Consider the following 17,853-nt stretch of genomic DNA (forward strand, 5'->3'; position numbering starts at 1 on the left):
TCTTTCTTGTTTCTTTTTATTTACACACATTCAGCTCAGTGTTACTTCTTATTTCTTGTAGCCATTCAGGGCATTTCAACTGTCTTTTTAACTCCACGGGTTTCTCCATATCCGGCAATGGCAATCAAAGAGATGAAAAGCAAGAAGGGTAAGATGAGCAGTACAACAGAATAATTCAAGCAACTGAGCAATTCTGAAATACAAGGAGGGAGGAATGCTTACACTTCTCTCATGAATTACCTGAGAATCAGATGAAAACGATCAGTGATTATTCAGTTCATAGAATCAAAGAATCAACAGAGAATAAAATTGACAAAGGCTAAAACTGCACCATATGAGTTTTGTTATTGCCAAATATGGATAGGAAAAGTAGAATGTTGGCAAATTTTAGATCTGTGAAATTTGACACAGGAAAATTGGGTTTTATAAAAATAAAAGATATAGAATAAAATTCACATTGGCAAAACTCAATGAAATATGATACATTAAAAGTAATCAATGAACAAAATCTTGAAAGGCTGAAAAGGCAAAATGGAAAATAATTCTGATTCAAGTAACTTTTCTAACACAAATGCAAACTGCAAAAATATAACTACATTGTATACAAAATTTATCATATATTAAAGTATGGATAATAGTTTTCACTTTGGAAAATTAATCAATGTGAGTAAAATTCTAATTAAAATGTTGATGGGCATGAACATGTACTTAGTACATCCATATAATTAAAATGATGGAATTAACCAAAATCCAGAGTTAAAATGGTATAAAAAGATACAGGGATTCTAAAGTCTTAGTGTAATTTTAAGTTATTAAAACAATGTATTTAAAAAGTCTGTATTCCTGCAATAAAGTTTTTTAATTTCAATTTAGTTATACATGTACATATACTATTACTATAACTGCATAGGAATGTTCTAGAAGAATAGTCCCATACAGATACCAGTAGTTACCTCTGGAGAGGGATGTGGGACCACTTGAGACAAAGTTACAAGGGCCAATTTTTTACTTTTATTCTGTATGAGGTTGCATTCACCCCACCAGCCATACTGAACCAAAAAGAGGCAGATTCTGTCTTTTTAAAAATAGCGTGTTGTTTTGCTGGTCACGCTTGTCCACCACAGCAGTAGCACTTCTGGTATCTTCATCGCTTCCCTTCAACACTTTACATGCTTCCTCTCACCCATTTTCTGAAGTTGCAGCAAGTTCCCCTTGAACACTTTCCTTTCTCTCCTGCTCACGGGAGCATCCATCTTGACTTATGGTCAGAAAATACATATATCTCTGTGGAGTAGGGAGGGCAAGTATTATTATCCCAATTTACAGATGGCAAGTGGAGGAAGAGTTTAAAATACTTCCCCCAAGGTCCATTTATGGCCCACATTCCCAGCTCAGAGTTCTCTCTATTGTAAGGTTACTCTTTTGAGCCTTTAACCTAGTAGGTGTAATATAATAAATGTGTTACTTAAAAGGAAACAGATCCCAGTCCACTTCTTAGATCAAACACCTGCAATGGGTCCCCGTCCCCTAATTAAAATAGCCCAACTATAGGTATGCTGGAAGAACAGGGACTTAGAACCGGAAGAATTTGGGGAAAAATTACTTATATTGCAAAAATAATTATTTTCTAAAGAATTCCTTTACATCTGTAACTTTCTGTTGGAGCTATGTGATTATTTTTGCAGTTCACTAATTATAAAAGTGTACAACTTAGAGATGAGGAGAGAGTAACAAGACCAAATGAAAGCTCCTTTCTCATTTCTGAAGACGATAAGTAGGTTGTAAAAAAACAGCCTCTTAGTAAAATAAAACTCTAATTCTCTAAAACTTAAGACTGCAAAGAAGTCCTGCAGTTTCGCAGTCTGAGGAAGAAGGAGACCCAGCACCCCACTCTGCCTCCTGCTGTGCTCTTTCTAGATTTTCCTTGCCACATGCATGTAACCTCTTTAAGTGCATTGGTCTGGCCTTAGCATGTGTGTGTGTGTGATGGGGCGCAGGTGAGTCTGTGTCTAAATTCACATTTTAGCAGTGAAGCCGCCAGCTGCTTCTGTCTAGGAAAAGTCAAAAAGTTACATTGAGTTACATCTCTTGTTCTTTATAGAGTTCCTGGGTGAGACCCTCTTTGTGAAGCAAATATAAAGTGAAGAGAGACACTCTTTGCCCTAAGAAAAAGGTTATAAAACCTTTACCATCACTTCTCCCATTAGTAGGCAAAGCTCTGGGAAGGAGTGAAGCAGTTTGCAGAAAGAGTTCTGAAGTCTTAGGATTTGATAAAAGATTCTAGAACCAAAGCCATTCTCTAAGATTGAAATTTGGAAACCTGTTTTGGTAGAGCAGATTTGTCACATCGGAGATTTTAGTACATGCAGGAGAGAAAGAGAGTCTCATGGGTTTAGAATAATAAACTCCCTGCCAACAGGAATGTTTTATATCCCAGTTAATATGACCTGAAACAATTTCATTAGTTTCCTTTATGTAGCACACCTGTAATAGGCTTTAAGTCTCTCAGGATTTGATTAGTTCCTAAGGAAAAACCAATGGAGAAATAAACACAGTATATAAGATAGGGTCCATCCAAATTCCCATAATTACCTTCTGATCCATTCACACCAGGTGCTCTCAGGGTTGGACCCTTCATCATCCTTTAAAAGTCCTATTGACTTGAGACACCTATATCCTAATACGCATTGCTACAATTTTGCAGCACCTCACCTGTGATTCCACTTCCTGGTTCTTGGAGTGTTTGTGAGTAGAGAGCATCCAGTTAACTCCTACTATTCAGGAGCTACCTCAAAAACATCTGGAAGCTTCTAAAATCAGGGCAAATAAATCCTAGTTCCCCTTTGTCCTCTCCCTAGTGCTCTCTTTCTGAGTTCAGTGTTTCATCGGAGAAACTCTTCTCCAGGTGTTTTTTTGTTTTGTTTTGTTTTGTTTTTTGTTCAGAATCTTCAGCATAGAATAGTTCAGTATCTAACAATAGTAAAGTACAATAATCATAACATTCATATAGCAGTACTTTCACCCCAACAGAAATTATGTTTGCCCTGAAAAGATTCCTAGAATGTAGTAATTTCAATCTATTCTCTTTACAAGAACAAATGTTACAGAGATACCCTGTTTCCCCCAAAATAAGACCTAGCTGGACAATCAGCTCTAATGTGTCTTTTGGAGCAAAAATTAATATAAGACCTGGTCTTACATTATATTACATATTATATTATATATTATGTTATATTATATTACATTACATTAAAGACCCAGTCTTATATTATAGTAAAATAAGACTGGTCTTATATTAATTTTAGCTCCAAAAGACACATTAGAGCTAATTGTCTGGTTAGGTCTTATTTTCTGGGAAACACTGTATAGAAATAAGAGAACATGAGATGAGGAATCCATACTCTTTTACATCATCAGGACAAGGCAGAAGAGAAAACAGAAGGAAATGAACAGAAAATTATAGGCCATTTAGTGTCTAAAGGAAAATTCCATGAGCCATCTGGCTTATTGATTGCTGTATCTCTAGCTCTTCTCTCACGCTAGAAACTCAAATAACTTTGAGTTATGAGTGAATGGCAAACTTTGTTTAAGTAAATTACCTAAATATGTACCTAATTGTGGAGACAGCAAGGCATGTAAATGGCCTTGGCCTTGGAGCTCTCTCTGGGTTGCCTGGCAACAGGTAGCAGAGATTGAGAGCTCTACCTTTTCTCGAAGGAGTGGCTACAACTTCGCATAGGGGCAGGAATATCTCTTGCCCCATTGGGTGAGGAGGGGAGGGGAAGTTTCCAAACTCAACTTCCCACAGATTTAGGATCCTTGAGGCCTCCAGGTGCTGGGCCTCTGACATTTTTCCATCGATCACCTCAACAGCTAGAGCCTAAATTTAGACAAGTTGGTAGCAGAGCCCAAAATATTTATTCCACCGTAGCAAAGCTGCTTTTTCATTGAGGGCCATGATCCAGAGAGAGACTCCACTCCCGTAAAAATGGAAAACAACAGGAAGTTGGATCTCCCTTTGGATCTGTTCCTGAGTGTGTCTGTCTCTGCTCTGGCCAAAGCACGCCTCTCTGGGGACACCGAGACAAGAGAGGACATACCACCTGCAGAGCCATCTTTGAGTTTCATCCTGCTCACAGCTGGTCACCCAACCCCAAGGCACATCATAGTCATTTTTAGAACGAGAAGCGATTCTCATTTCACAAATTTGAGAAATGAAGTCCAAATAAATTGAATGCCTGGTCATAAGTCATGTAGTGAGTAATGACAGGGTTAGGAGCACAGCTCAGGCCTCCCGGGGGCAGAGACCTGCCTTGTCAAATCAGTTATGTGGCCACAGAGGTTGATGAAGGATGACTGGTGCATATTTGGTGCCCATGGGGCAGAAGGGCCTGGACATAAGCTTTAGAACTACAGTATCCCTTCCATGAATCATGGGAAGAACAATGTTCTCCCAAGATTTCTGCAAATTTCTTATGGACATATAGTCAAAAAAATCTTTGGCACCTATTTCTGCTGAATATTTGAACTTAGAGAACTCAGTGTACAAATTTCCAATGGTCTCATAAGTTGGTTTGCTTGAATCAGGGTTGAAATATTGTGATATTTCATAATATTTTGATTTGTAAATGCTTCTTAAATATTTTTTAACATATCAGCTCCACGTCCATCTCTTGTTATGTGTCCCTTTCAATTTATCTCTCAAATAAACCAGGTCCTGTAAGGTTGCCAACGTTTTGGATTTTGCTGATTGTGTCCTTGTAGCATCGATGAACATATTTCTCTATTAATTCCTTAGAAGATTTTAAATAGTGATATTAAAACTATGTCATTACTTTTTCATTTATTAACCAGAGTAGTTTTTATAAAGAAAAACCTCTCTTCATCAACTATTTCATTACTCAGAGCTATATTTCTTATTGGACAGGCAGAATAGATACTTGATTCTCTTCCTTATCATTTATCAGAAATAATAAATCTTTGAAAGTAACTAATATTTTTTTGAAAAAAATATATGAAATCATAAATTTAAATATGTTTTTTAACTGATTGTAGGCTTTATTCTTTTGTGTGCATATATTTTTACATCTTTGGCCAGTGGGAGCCTATTTGAGTTAACTTTTGAGTCATTTGGCTTATCTTATATATTTCAGACCTGGAATCATCATTTCTCAAGAGAATCTTGGTTTCTTTTACTGAAAAATGGTGTCTGGAGACCATAATTTGAGAACTAGGGGCTTCATTGTTACTAGGTTGTTCGATGTTTCTTGGGCTTTTTATTTCCAACATGAAATGTATCAATTGTGCATACTGATACTTTCAAATCAAATTTAGTTCTGGAGCATCTGCGTGTCTCTGATTTTACATCTGGATCTCTTTTTTCCATGCTAAGAATACAGGTTCTGCATGAGAGTGGGACTGACAAAATTAGAATATCACATGACAATTTGCTCTATCCTATCATATACCCACAACAGCTTTAGAACAACAATACCGAAACTAGTACCAGTGCCGTAATTACTGAAAACAATTTAAGACTGTTTTTGCAGTCCTTTCTGGCTGTAGGGTATATCCTAAATGCTGAATTTTAAAGTCACTTGGAATAGTTCTTTTCTTTGCGGTCTACCCACCAACTGGATACACATTTAGATTTAGGCTCATTGGTTTCACTTCATTTTCTATTTTAGGGATTACTTTACAAATTTATTATTTTGCTTTATATAATTACCAGTGATTTAAGGGTAAAGTCTTTACATCTAGAAATAGTAAGTTACTCCCTTGCTATCCAAATGACTGAGTATACCCAGAAGAATTGCATATTAGAAAGTTCTTCCCATTCTGAGAACACATGGTAATCATTGATGAGTGCAAAGCTCCAGTTGATTATTTCTCTTTGTGGACACAGTTGCCCTGATTGGTCGCAAATTGTTTTACATGAGAGAGGTTTGTTTTCTATCACCAGACATGCCAGATGCCAGATTCCTTTAAGGAAGAGGAATGGGGGGTTGATATTGTACAGTCAAAAGACAAACCACTAATGGGGAAGAATGTGGATGAGTGTGTGGTTAGAGCCCAGTGTCTGTGTTAGATAGCATTCAGGACTCATGCTTTAATCTAAAAAAGGAAGGGAGGTAAATATTGTATCGGCTCCATAATCATATCTGTATTATATACAGATAAAAATTACTTTTTAAATAACTTCCTATCACATATTTGGCACTTCAGGAAGCTGCATCATGTTTTCATGTGTGGTTTTCAATCCTTTATGACACAGTGTTGGAGATCCTTTGATTAGGAGACAGATGAAGTGGGCTATCACGATGGCTTCATCACAAAGTGGGCTAAAATATTTCTGAAATATATTGAAAATACAGTGGCAGTAATCTTGAATTTGCACATATTGCTTTTGCTTAAAAAACTTTCTAATTAATTATATTTTTATAAAGATAAGAGGGCCTTTATAATAGATATAATTAAAGTTAACATTTACAGAGTACATGCTAAGTGCCAGGCATTGCTCTACATGCTTTACGTGTATTAACTTATTTAACTGCCACAGCAAACCTATGAGCTAGTTACTATTGTTTTTCTTTTTTTTTTTCTTTTTAATTTTATTAATTTTCAATGATGAAGAAATCAAAATACGAAAAGAATCGATAGATAACATGCCTGACTGAGCAAGTCAGCCAGGATAGGGTAAGTGATGCTTTGGTAACCAACAACCTCCAAAGCTTGGTGAATCAACCCCATAAAGTTTATCTTTTGCTCATGCTCCATGCTCCACAGGAGTCAGCAGGGCAGCTCTACCCATTGTAGGGCCAGTCACAGTGTAGGCTCATTGCAGCTGCTGAGTACTCTAGGCTGGAATCTCCATCTCAGTTGTGCTTCCACAGTTGCTAGGGCAGGAAGAGTGGGACAACACGGAAAATTGCACGTTTCTAAAAGCCCCTGCCCAGAAGGGATACACAACTCTTCTGCTCACATTATATTGGCCAAAGCAGGTCAGATGGCCTAACTACAAATAAAAGGGAGAAGTGCAGTTCTACCATTGTCTCAGGTAGCCCAAAATACGGAATAGCACTAATGACGACCACAGCCAGTAAGGGGAGAATTAGGGATAGCCATCCAGGTAGAGTCTTACACCATGTGATCTTATCACTGCTCATATTTTTGAAATAGTGCTCCTTTTCCCTCATCGTTTAAAAGTTTAAATTGTTTGCAAGCTTTATAATGCACATAATACGTTCATATAGCAGTACATGTGTGTCATTTATTAACAAATAAGTATACCTATACTGGGGCTGCATGTCTATCAGAAATACTTCTAAGAGGGATGTACAAGTTGTGAGGTTTGGAAAATTGCTGCTCCGGGCAGGCAATGGAAAGTCGTCAAGGGTTTTAACTAAAAGAAAATTATGATTAAATTTGTGTTCTTAAAAATATAATTTTGTAAAGGTGGATTGCCCACATCACAAATTTACACTGTAGAACTCTGTTGATACAATTGTGCCATATCTGGGTATCCTTTCCTTTAAATATTTAATCTTTGCATTTAAAAAATGAAGTTTCACTATAAAAAGAACAGTTTCAGGATTATTGATTCTAGGCCAATTACCTAACTTTCGAATGAGAAACATGAAGCTCAAAGTAGTTTACTAAATTGTGCAAGGTCACGTGGTTTGTCAGTTACAGAATCCAGCCTTAACCCAGACTTCTGCCCTCACTATCCTACCACCTCCTATTTCTGCAAGATAACAGAAACTAATATCAAAATTGAAAAGTTGTTTTTGAATGATTACTTGGAATTCTTTGTCAAAAATGTGGAAAGATATTTCAAAAGGTCCAAAGGCCCAGGGTGTGTGTGTGTGTGTGTGTGTGTGTGTGCGCGCGCACATGTCTTGACTGGGTAACGTCGGTAGGAGTATCTGGAGGGGGAACCGTGGAGTGGCACGAGAGGTGGTAGCACCATCTTGCATTCTATAAAACAAACACCTGGGATCTAAGACTCCCCTTTCTCCAAGGAGCTCAATTTCCTTTGTAAGCTGAGCTTTCCCAGGTAAGAAGGGGGAGACTCTGAGCTGATGATTGTAGACAGAGCTATTCAAATCCTTGAATTCTACTCTGAAAAGTAAGGTTAGGATGTTTTCTCATGAAAAGATAACACTGGTGGGTAGAAAGTTACAGATGTTAGGGCCACTACAATTATGGAAACATGGATCCCAGGAAGTGGTTCTGGGCAGCTGTCTCGACCCTGCAGACCAAGAAGGAAGTGAGGAGAAGCAGAGGCGAGGAGCATTGGCTGGAGTGTGTGTAGTTTGAGCTTCATGTAGATCCCAAAAGGAGGTGACAGAGATGTCAGTGGAGATGAGTTCCAAAAACCCAAGAACAGCTACCTACAGTTTCCCACCACAGATCTTACTGGGTTTAATGTATTTAGTTATTTGTCTCTGAACTAATGCTTATATCTTCTAGGAGGGCAGAGACCATACCTGTTTTTTTCCCTGTTGTATCTCAATGCTTAATATACATTAAGTGAGCAATGTAACACACACACACACACACACACACACACACACACACCAAGTGAAATATAACTTAGTGGAAGTTTGCCTTCTTTGTATTTCCCCTCAAACATCTTCATGAAGAGGGTTGTACGGAGCTGTATGGTGAGACTTGAGCCAGGCTTGTGAATTGACAGTTTTACCCCTTAGGACAAAACCCTCTTATCTGTTTGAGCTGCCAAGACACAGCTGTTTTCCAGTCTAGGTTTTGACCTTTGTTCAGCTCTGCAAGCGTGGCCTGGAGTGACAACCAGGACACTGCTGAGTCCAAGTGTAATGGAGGGAATGGAGAGAAGGGAGGCAGGAGAGGAGCTGTGTCTTTCCCTAGTGTGAGTTTCCTCCATGCACCTCATTTGCTTTCCTTTTCTCTGCTTTCAGTTGCCCTCTCTTCGGGACAATCTGTTTCTGTTTCTTTGATCTCTGATCTCTCCCTATGTCCATCTTTAATCTCTTTTTACTCCTGGACCTCTTTCCTTTCCAAAGAGAACTTAAGAACCAATCACACCTTTCAAGTCCTGGTCAGTTCTCTAGACCACTCTCTGAAATGCTCCTTTCATATCTCTCAACTACTAAGATCTACAACATCCTGACACCACTCCTCATTTTCCCATTTTCCTGAAAAACAAAACAAAGCAAAAAATTGTCTCGTCTCCTTCCCGTACTTCTCCCAACTCCCCTGCCTCCATACTCTGCCTTCCTTCCTGCCGCCAGTGGAGGGGCAGATCCTGCTCCCATCTCAAAACAACCTCCCTGTGCACTGGACCCATCACCCCTGTGCTGGGCAAGGCCTTCACTTGGCAATTATCCTGTTTTCCTTTGCATCATAATTTCTCCCTTTGTACTGAATTATTCCTATTGATATCTAATCCTGTTGTAACATCTTCCATCTTAAAAACAGAAAACAAAACTCTCTTAGACATTACATACCCCAACTGACAGCTGCCCCATTTCTATGCTCTTCTTAGCAGCCACAGTCTTCAAGAGTTGTTCCTACTCACTGTCTTCATCTCACATTCTGCCATCCCCATTAGTGCCTTTAAGTGTGTTATGCGTTGAATTGTGTGTGTCTGTGTGTGTGTGTGAACCAAAAAAATGCATACACATTTTAAGAAAGGAAAATACTGTATTAAAATTGTAATACTCAATATATACACCAATAACAGAAGATACAAGTCATGTGTATACATTTTTGGTATATGTATATATATCTGGAAATGTGGTTGTTGCAGATGTAAATAGTTAAGATTAGGTTATACTAGAGCAGAGTGGGTCTTTAATCCAATATGACCAGTGTCCTTATAAGAAGAGGAGAGAGAGACATACATGAAAGGAGAATACATGTGACAATGGAGGCAGAGATTGGAGTGATATGTCTACAAGCCAGAAGACCAAGGATGGCTAATCACTACCAGAAACTAGAAAGAAGCAAGGAAGAATTCTTTCCTAGATTCTTGAGAGGGTCCATGACTCTGCTGATACCTTAATTTTGGACTTCCAGCGTCCAGAACTATGAGAGAATGAATTTTATTGTCTTAAGTCATCGTAGTTTGTGGTACTTTGTTATGGCTGTCCTAGGGAACTAATACACTGTGCATGTCAAGGTTACCAAATCAAACCATGGCTTCTAATTCCTTATCTTACTGGACCGCCTACCAACCATTGACACTCTTTGTTCTCTAGTCTCCTGGTTTCTTACTCCCTCAGTCGCCCTTCTTTCTCAGTCTGCATTGCTGGATCTTTCTCCATTTCTCAGCCTCCAGAAGTTGGTGAGTCCCAAGAATCAGTCCTCACACTTCTCTTCCCTCCTCTCATTCTATCTTCCAGTTTTGTGGATTTACATATTATCTAATGCCAATGACTTCACAATTTATATCTTTACCGTGCTTCCCTGAATATAAGACTGGGTCTTATATTAATTTTTGCTCCGAAAGATGTTCAGGGGATGTCATCTGAAAAATCATGCTAGGGCTTATTTTCCGGTTAAGTCTTATTTTTGGGGAAACACAGTAGGCAAGGCCTCTCTACTGAGCTCAGGGCTCACATATTTCTCCCTACTTAGTGTCTCTTCTTGAATGTCTGAGAGACACATGCAAACTGAACCTGTCCAAACCTGAACACTTGATTCCTTGCCCCCCAAACCCGCTCCTCCATTAAGTAGTAAATTTTACCCTATTGCTCTAGCCAAAAACTTACAATACATTCTTGTTCCTCTTTTATTTTTTCACATCCCAAATCCAATCCACCAGCATGTGCTTTCCTTTCTACTTGTAAAATATATCCTGTGAGTCATAATAGTGTTCCACAGTTAGACAATTACTTTATTCAGCAAATATTTATTGAACACCTACTATGTGCCAGACACTGTTCTGGGCACTGGAGTAAATAACACAGCCAAAGAGTACTGTCCTCGTGGAATGTACACTCTAGTGGAGAGCATCAGATTGTACACCAAATAAATAAGTAAATAAACATCAATGGTGATGTAAGGGGAAAAATAAACCAAGATAAAGGGAAGGGGATGATTAGAGACAGGAGACAGAAAAAAAGGACATACCCTGAATCTGAATATTTCTTACCTCCTTCATTATCACGACTTTAAGCCATCATAGATTAAAGCATAAGCCTTCTCACCAGGCTGCCAGTTTTCATTTTTATTCCTCTATAATTTGTCCTTCATATTATAACAAGAACAATCTTTTAAAAATATAACTGAAATCAAGTTACTATCTTGCCAAAGCCCTCCAGTGGCTTCCCACAGCGTTCAGAATAGTCTAAATTCCTTCCAATAGTCTATAGGCCCTTCATCATCTCCTATGGCCAAGTACCTTGATCAGCCTACATTAGCCACCTCAGCCTTCTCGTTGTTCCTCACACGCCGTCCGGTTCTGCCCAGGCCTTTGTGCTTGCTGTTCCATCTGCCTTTAACACTGTTCCCCAAACCTTCACTTGACTTTTTTTCTCTTTTTCACTCATGCCTCTACTCTAAATCAGCTCTTCAGAGAATTCTTCCTGGCCACTTTATTTAAAATAAAACCTATCCACTACTATTCCTATAGCCTGACTTTGTGCCCTCATTAAATCTACTCCTACTTGTCATTACATTGGTTGCTTATTATCAGTATCACAAACTAGAATGGGCACACCTTGAAGGCAGGAATTTTGTGTTGTTCATCACAGAATACCACCTGACCAATAGTCAGTGTTGAATAATAGCTGTGAAAGAATTGAAAGAATCTTGACCTCAGTTGTATAATTTTTATGTATCTTTTTTTTCCCCCTCAGAAAACCTGAAGAGAGATTTGACATCCCTGACAAAGATAAGGCAGTGTTTCTCCTTATCATCTATATTTGTCTTAATTGTCAGACCTGGTTTTCTGAGGTTTTTCCAAGTCACCATTATCTGTAGAGAATCATGAGTAGCCTAGACAATTTTTCTTTTCGGTTACCATGGGGATTACATTTAATATTCTAAACTTATAACACTCCAATTTGCATTAATACTAACTTAACTTCATGTTAAAAACTATTTATAGAAAACCCTACTTGTCATTACATTATGTTGTCATTACATTACAAAATTCCTGCCTTCAAGGTGTGCCCATTCTAGTTTGTGATACTGATAATAAGCAAACATGTTTTTAACATGTTCAATAATTGTTTTTAACATAGTAGTAGTTTAATAGTTTTTAACATGCAAAAACTATGCTCCTTAACGGCTTTGTCCCCACTCTTTTTAGTTGTTGATGTCACAAAATTACGTATTCATACATTGTGTGCCCCAAAACATAATCTAATGATTCTTTCAAATGCATTAGTCTTAAATGTCGAGAACAGCATGTAGGGTTACCAACAGAAGTTACAATAATACTAGCTTTTAGACTAATACATTTTTTAAATATGTTAGAAAATACATGTTAAATCAGGTAGAAAACAAAAAGAGTTTGATACAATGTTACCATAATACTAGTTTTTATATTGACTGTGTATTTACCTTTATTGAGATCTTTATTTCTTCATATGGTTTTGAGTTAGTCTAGCATATGTTTCACCATGCAGGACTCTCTTGAGCATTTTTTGCAAGGCAGGTCTAGTGGTAAAAAACTCCCTCAGCTTTTCTTTGTCTGGGAATATCTTAATTTCTTCCTCACATGAAGGACAGTTTTGCTGGACATAGGATACTTCCTTTAAAGCTTTCTTCTTTTTTTCTTAAGTTTATTGGGGTGACAACTGTTAGTAAAATCACATAGATTTCAGGTGTACAATTCTGTATTACATCATCTATAAATCCCATTGTGTGTTCACCACCCAGAGTCAGTTCTCCTTCCATCACCACATATTTGATCCCCTTTACCCTCATCTTCCACCCCCCTCCCCCCTTACCCTCTGGTAACCACTAAACTATTGTCTGTATCTATGAGTTTTTGTTTCTCATTTGTTTGTCTTGTTCTTTTGTTGTTTTTGGTTTATATACCACACATCAGTGAAATCATATGGTTCTCTGCTTTTTCTGTCTGACTTATTTCGCTCAGCATTATACTCTCAAGATCCATCCATGTTGTCACAAATGGTCCTATTTCATCTTTTCTTACCACTGAATAGTATTCCATTGTGTATGTATACCACAACTTCTTTATCCATTCATCTATCGAAGGACATTTTGGTTGTTTCCATGTCTTGGCCACCGTAAATAAAGCTGCAATGAACATTGGAGCACACGTGTCTTTATGTATAAATGTTCTCAGATTTTTTGAGTAGATACCCAGGAGAGGGATTGCTGGGTCATATGGTAATTCTATTTGTAATTTTTTGAAGAACCTCCACACTGCCTTCCATAGCGGCTGCACCAGTCTGCATTCCCACCAACAGTGTATGAGGGTTCCTTTTTCTCCACAGCCTCTCCAACACTTGTCACTATTTGTATTGTTGATGGTAGCCATTCTGACTGGGGTGAGGAGATATCTGATTGTGGTTTTTATTTGCATATCTCTGATGATTAGTGATGTTGAGCATTTTTTCATATGTGTATTTGCCATTTGTATGTCCTCTTTGGAGAAATGTCTCTTCAGGTCATCTGCCCATTTTTCAATTGGGTTGTTTGTTTTTCAGTTGTTCAGTTGCATGAGTTCTTTGTATACTTTGGATATTAGCCCTTTATCGGAGGTACTGTTTGCAAAAATCTTCTCCCATTCAGTTGGTTGCCTCTTTATTTTGTCGATGGTTTCTTTTGTTGTGCAGAAGCTTTTAAGTTTCATATAGTCCCATTCATTTATTTTAGCTTTTACTTCCATTGCCTTTGGAGTCAAATTCATAAAATGCTCTTTGAACCCAAGGTCCATAAGTTTGGTACCTATGTTTTCTTCTATGCTGTTTATTGTGTCAGGTCTTATGCTTAAGTCTTTGATCCATTTTCAATTAATTTTGGTACATGGTGACAGATAGCAGTCCAGTTTCATTCTTTTGCATGTGGCTATCCAATTCTGCCAGCACCATTTATAGAAGAGGCTGTCTTTTCTCCATTGTATGTTTTTTGCTTCTTTGTCAAAAATTTCTGTCCATATTTATGTGGTTTTATTTCTGGGTTCTCAATTCTATTCCATTGGTCTATATGTCTGTTTTTCCACCAATACCATGCTGTTTTGGATTACTGTAGCCCTGTAGTACAAGCTAAAGTCAGGGAGTGTGATACCTCCAGCATTGTTCTTTTTTCCTAAGATTGCTTTGGCTATTTGGAGTCTTTTGTGGTTCCAAACAAATCTGATGCATTTTATTCTACTTCTTTAAAAAATGCCATTGGGATTTTGATGGGGATTGCATTAAATCTGTATATTGCTTTGGGTAATATGGCCATTTTAACTATGTTGATTCTTGCAATCAATGAGCACGGAATGTTTTTCCATTTCTTTGTGTCTCCTTCAATTTCTTTTAAAAACGTCTTGTAGTTTTCAGCATATAGGTCCTTCACATCCTTGGTTAAGTTTATTCCTAGGTATTTTATTCTTTTTGTTGCAATTGCAAAAGGAATTGTTTTTGTATTTCTTTTTCTGAGATTTCATTGTTAGTGTATAGGAATGCAATGGACTTTTGTACCTTGATTTTGTAGCCAGCAACTTTACTGTATTCGTTGTTTGTTTCTAATAGCTTTTTGGTGGAGTCTTAAGGGTTTTCTATATATAGCATCATGTTATCTGCAAAGAGTGCCAATTTAACTTCTTCATTCCCAATTTGGATGCCTTTTATTTCTTTCTCTTGCCTGATTGCTCTGGCAAGGACTTCCAACACTATGTTGAAAAACAGAGGTGATAGGGGACAGCCCTGTGGTGTTCCTGAACATAGAGCAAAGGGCTTCAGTTTTTCACCACTAATTATGAGATTAGCTGAGGGTTTGTCATATATGGCCTTTATTATGTTATTGTCCTTCTATACCTATTTTATTAAGTGTTTTAATCATAAATCGGTGTTATATCTTGTCAAATGCTTTTTCTGCATCAATTGATATAATTATATGATTTTTGTCCTTTATTTTGTTTATGTGATCTATCACATTGATGGATTTGTGGATGTTGAACCATCCTTGTGCCCCGGGGATGAACCCCACTTGGTCGTGATGAATAATCTTTTTAATGCATTCTTGCATTTGATTTTGCACTTGCTAGAATTTTATTTAAGATTTTTGCATCTGTATTCATCAGAGATATTGGTCTGTAGTTTTCTTTTTCTGTGTTGTCCTTACCAGGTTTTGGTATCAGGGTAATGTTGGCCTCATAAAATGAGTTGGGGAGTACTGTCTCTTCTTCAATTTTTTGGAAGAGTTTGAGCAGAATTGGTATTAGATCCTCTTTGAAGGTTTTGTAGAATTCAGTAGTGAAGCCATCTGGTCCCGGACTTTTGCTTTTGGGAAGGTTTCGGATGACTGATTCAATTTCGTTACTGGTGATCAGTCTGTTCAGATTTTCTAGTTCTTCATGATTCAGCCTAGGAAGGCTATATGTTTCTAAGAACTTGTCCATTTTTTCTAGGTTATTGAATTTGGTGGCATATAATCCTTCATAGTATTTTTGGATGATCCTTTGTGTTTCTGTGGCATATGTGATAACTTCCCCTTTTTCATTTTGGATTTTGTTAATTAGTGTCTTCTCTCTTTTTATCTTAGTGAGTCTAGCCAAGGGTTTGTCAATTTTGTTAATGTTTTCAAAGAACCAGCTCTTTGTCACATTAATTTTTTTTATTGTCTTTTTGTTCTCTATTTCATTTAGTTATGCTCTGATTTTTGTTATTTCCTTTCCTCTGCTGACCTGGGGTTTCATTTGTTCTTCTTTCTCTAGTTCTTTAAGGTGTAACGTGAGGCTATTTATTTGAGATTTTTCTTATTTCTTGAGATAGGCCTGTATTGATATAAATCTCCCTCTTAAAACTGCTTCCGCTGCATCCCAAAAATTTTGGTAGGATGTATTTTCATTGTCATTTGTTTCTATGTATCTTTTCATCTCTCCTCTAATTTCTTCTTTGACCCAGTCATTCTTTAAAACTATGTTGTTTAATCTCCATGTATTTGTGTTTTTTCCTGCTTTCTTCTTGCAGTTGATATCCAATTTCAAAGCCTTGTGATCAGAGAATACACTTGGTATGATTTCAATCTTCTTAAATTTGCTGAGGTTGATTTTATGTCCCAATATATAGTCTATCCTTGAGAATGTTCCATGTACACTAGAAAAGAATGTATAGTCTGATGTTTTAGGATGAAGTGCTCTATATATGTCAATTATGTCCATTTCATCTAATGTGTCGTTTAGGGCTGCTCTTTCATTATTTATTTTCTGTTTGGATGATCTATCCATAGCTGTCAATGATGTATTTAAGTCCTCTAGTATAATTGTGTTTTGGTCAATTTCTCCTTTTAGTTCTGTTAGTAGTTGCTTGGTATATTTTGGTGCTCCCTGATTGGGGGCATAAATATTGATGACTGTTATGTCTTCTTGTTGTATAGTCCCCTTTACCATTATGAAACGTCCGTCTTTGTCTCTTGTTACCTTTTTCACCCTGAAGTCTGTTTCATCTGATATCAGTATGGTTACACCTGATTTTCTCTGGATACCATTTGCTTGGAGTATCAATTTACACCCTTTTACTTTGCATCTATGCTAGTCCTTGTAGCTGAGATGTGTCTCTTGGAGACACCATATGGTTGGGTTTAGTTTTTTGATCCAATCTGCTACTCTGTGCCTTTTTATTGGTGAGTTCAGGCCATTTACATTTAGGGTGATTATTGATATGTGAGGATTTCCTGTCATTCTATCTTTCGTTTTCTGGTAATACTGTGTCTCCATTGTTTCTTTTCCTCTTTGTTGTTGTCTATTATTTCTGTGTGGTGGTATTCTATGATGTTTCCCTCTGTTTCTTCTTTTAGTATAGTATATATTTTTGAGTTCTGGATTTTTTTTTTGAGTGGTTACCCTTAAATTTATGTAATAGAAAGTTTGATATTTAGAGTATTCCATTTTCTTCAGCACGCCTACTTTCTCCCTTCCCATATTCAGTTTCAGGCCTTTTCTCTCCTCCTTTTTATGTTTTGGTTGCCACAAATTGTCCCTGTTGATAGTGGTCGAATAGCCTCCTTTAGTATTTCTTGTAGTGCAGGTCGTGTCTTAGAAAATTCCCTCAGCTTCTGTATGTCTGGAAATGTCTTTATTCCTTCTTCATATCTAAAGGATATCTTTGCTGGATATATTATTCTTGGCTCATAATTTCTCTCTTTCAATAGTTTGAATATTTGGTTCCACTCCCTCCTGGCTTGTAGAGTTTCTGCTGAAAAATCTGATGATAATCTAATGGGCTTTCCTTTGTAGGTTACCGTCTTCTTTTCCCTGGCTGCCTTGAGGATTCTTTCTTTGTCGTTGATTTTAGACAGCTTCTATACAATGTGCCTTGGAGAAGGCCTGTTGGGATTGAGGTAATTAGGTGTTCTATTTGCTTCTTGGATTCGAGGATCCAGTTCTGTCCACAAGTTTGGGAAGTTCTCATCGACAATTTGTTTGAATATATTCTCTGTTGCCTTCTCTCTTTCTTCTCCTTCTGGTATGCCCATTATTCTTATATTGCTCTTTCTGATGGAGTCAGAAAGTTCCTGTAGAGTTCTTTCATTTCTTTGAAGTCTCAAGTCTCTTTCTTCTTCCATCTGTGTAATTTCCAGGTTTCTATCTTCGATGTCACTGATTCTTTCCTCCATCTGGTCAACTCTACTACCTAAGCTGGCTATTTCATTCTTAATTTCTTCTGTTGAGTTCTTAATCTCCAG

This window comes from Rhinolophus sinicus, chromosome 16 (assembly GCF_057876585.1).
Source record: "Rhinolophus sinicus isolate RSI-liver-muscle chromosome 16, RSI-T2T, whole genome shotgun sequence".
In the NCBI taxonomy this organism is placed as follows: domain Eukaryota; kingdom Metazoa; phylum Chordata; class Mammalia; order Chiroptera; family Rhinolophidae; genus Rhinolophus; species Rhinolophus sinicus.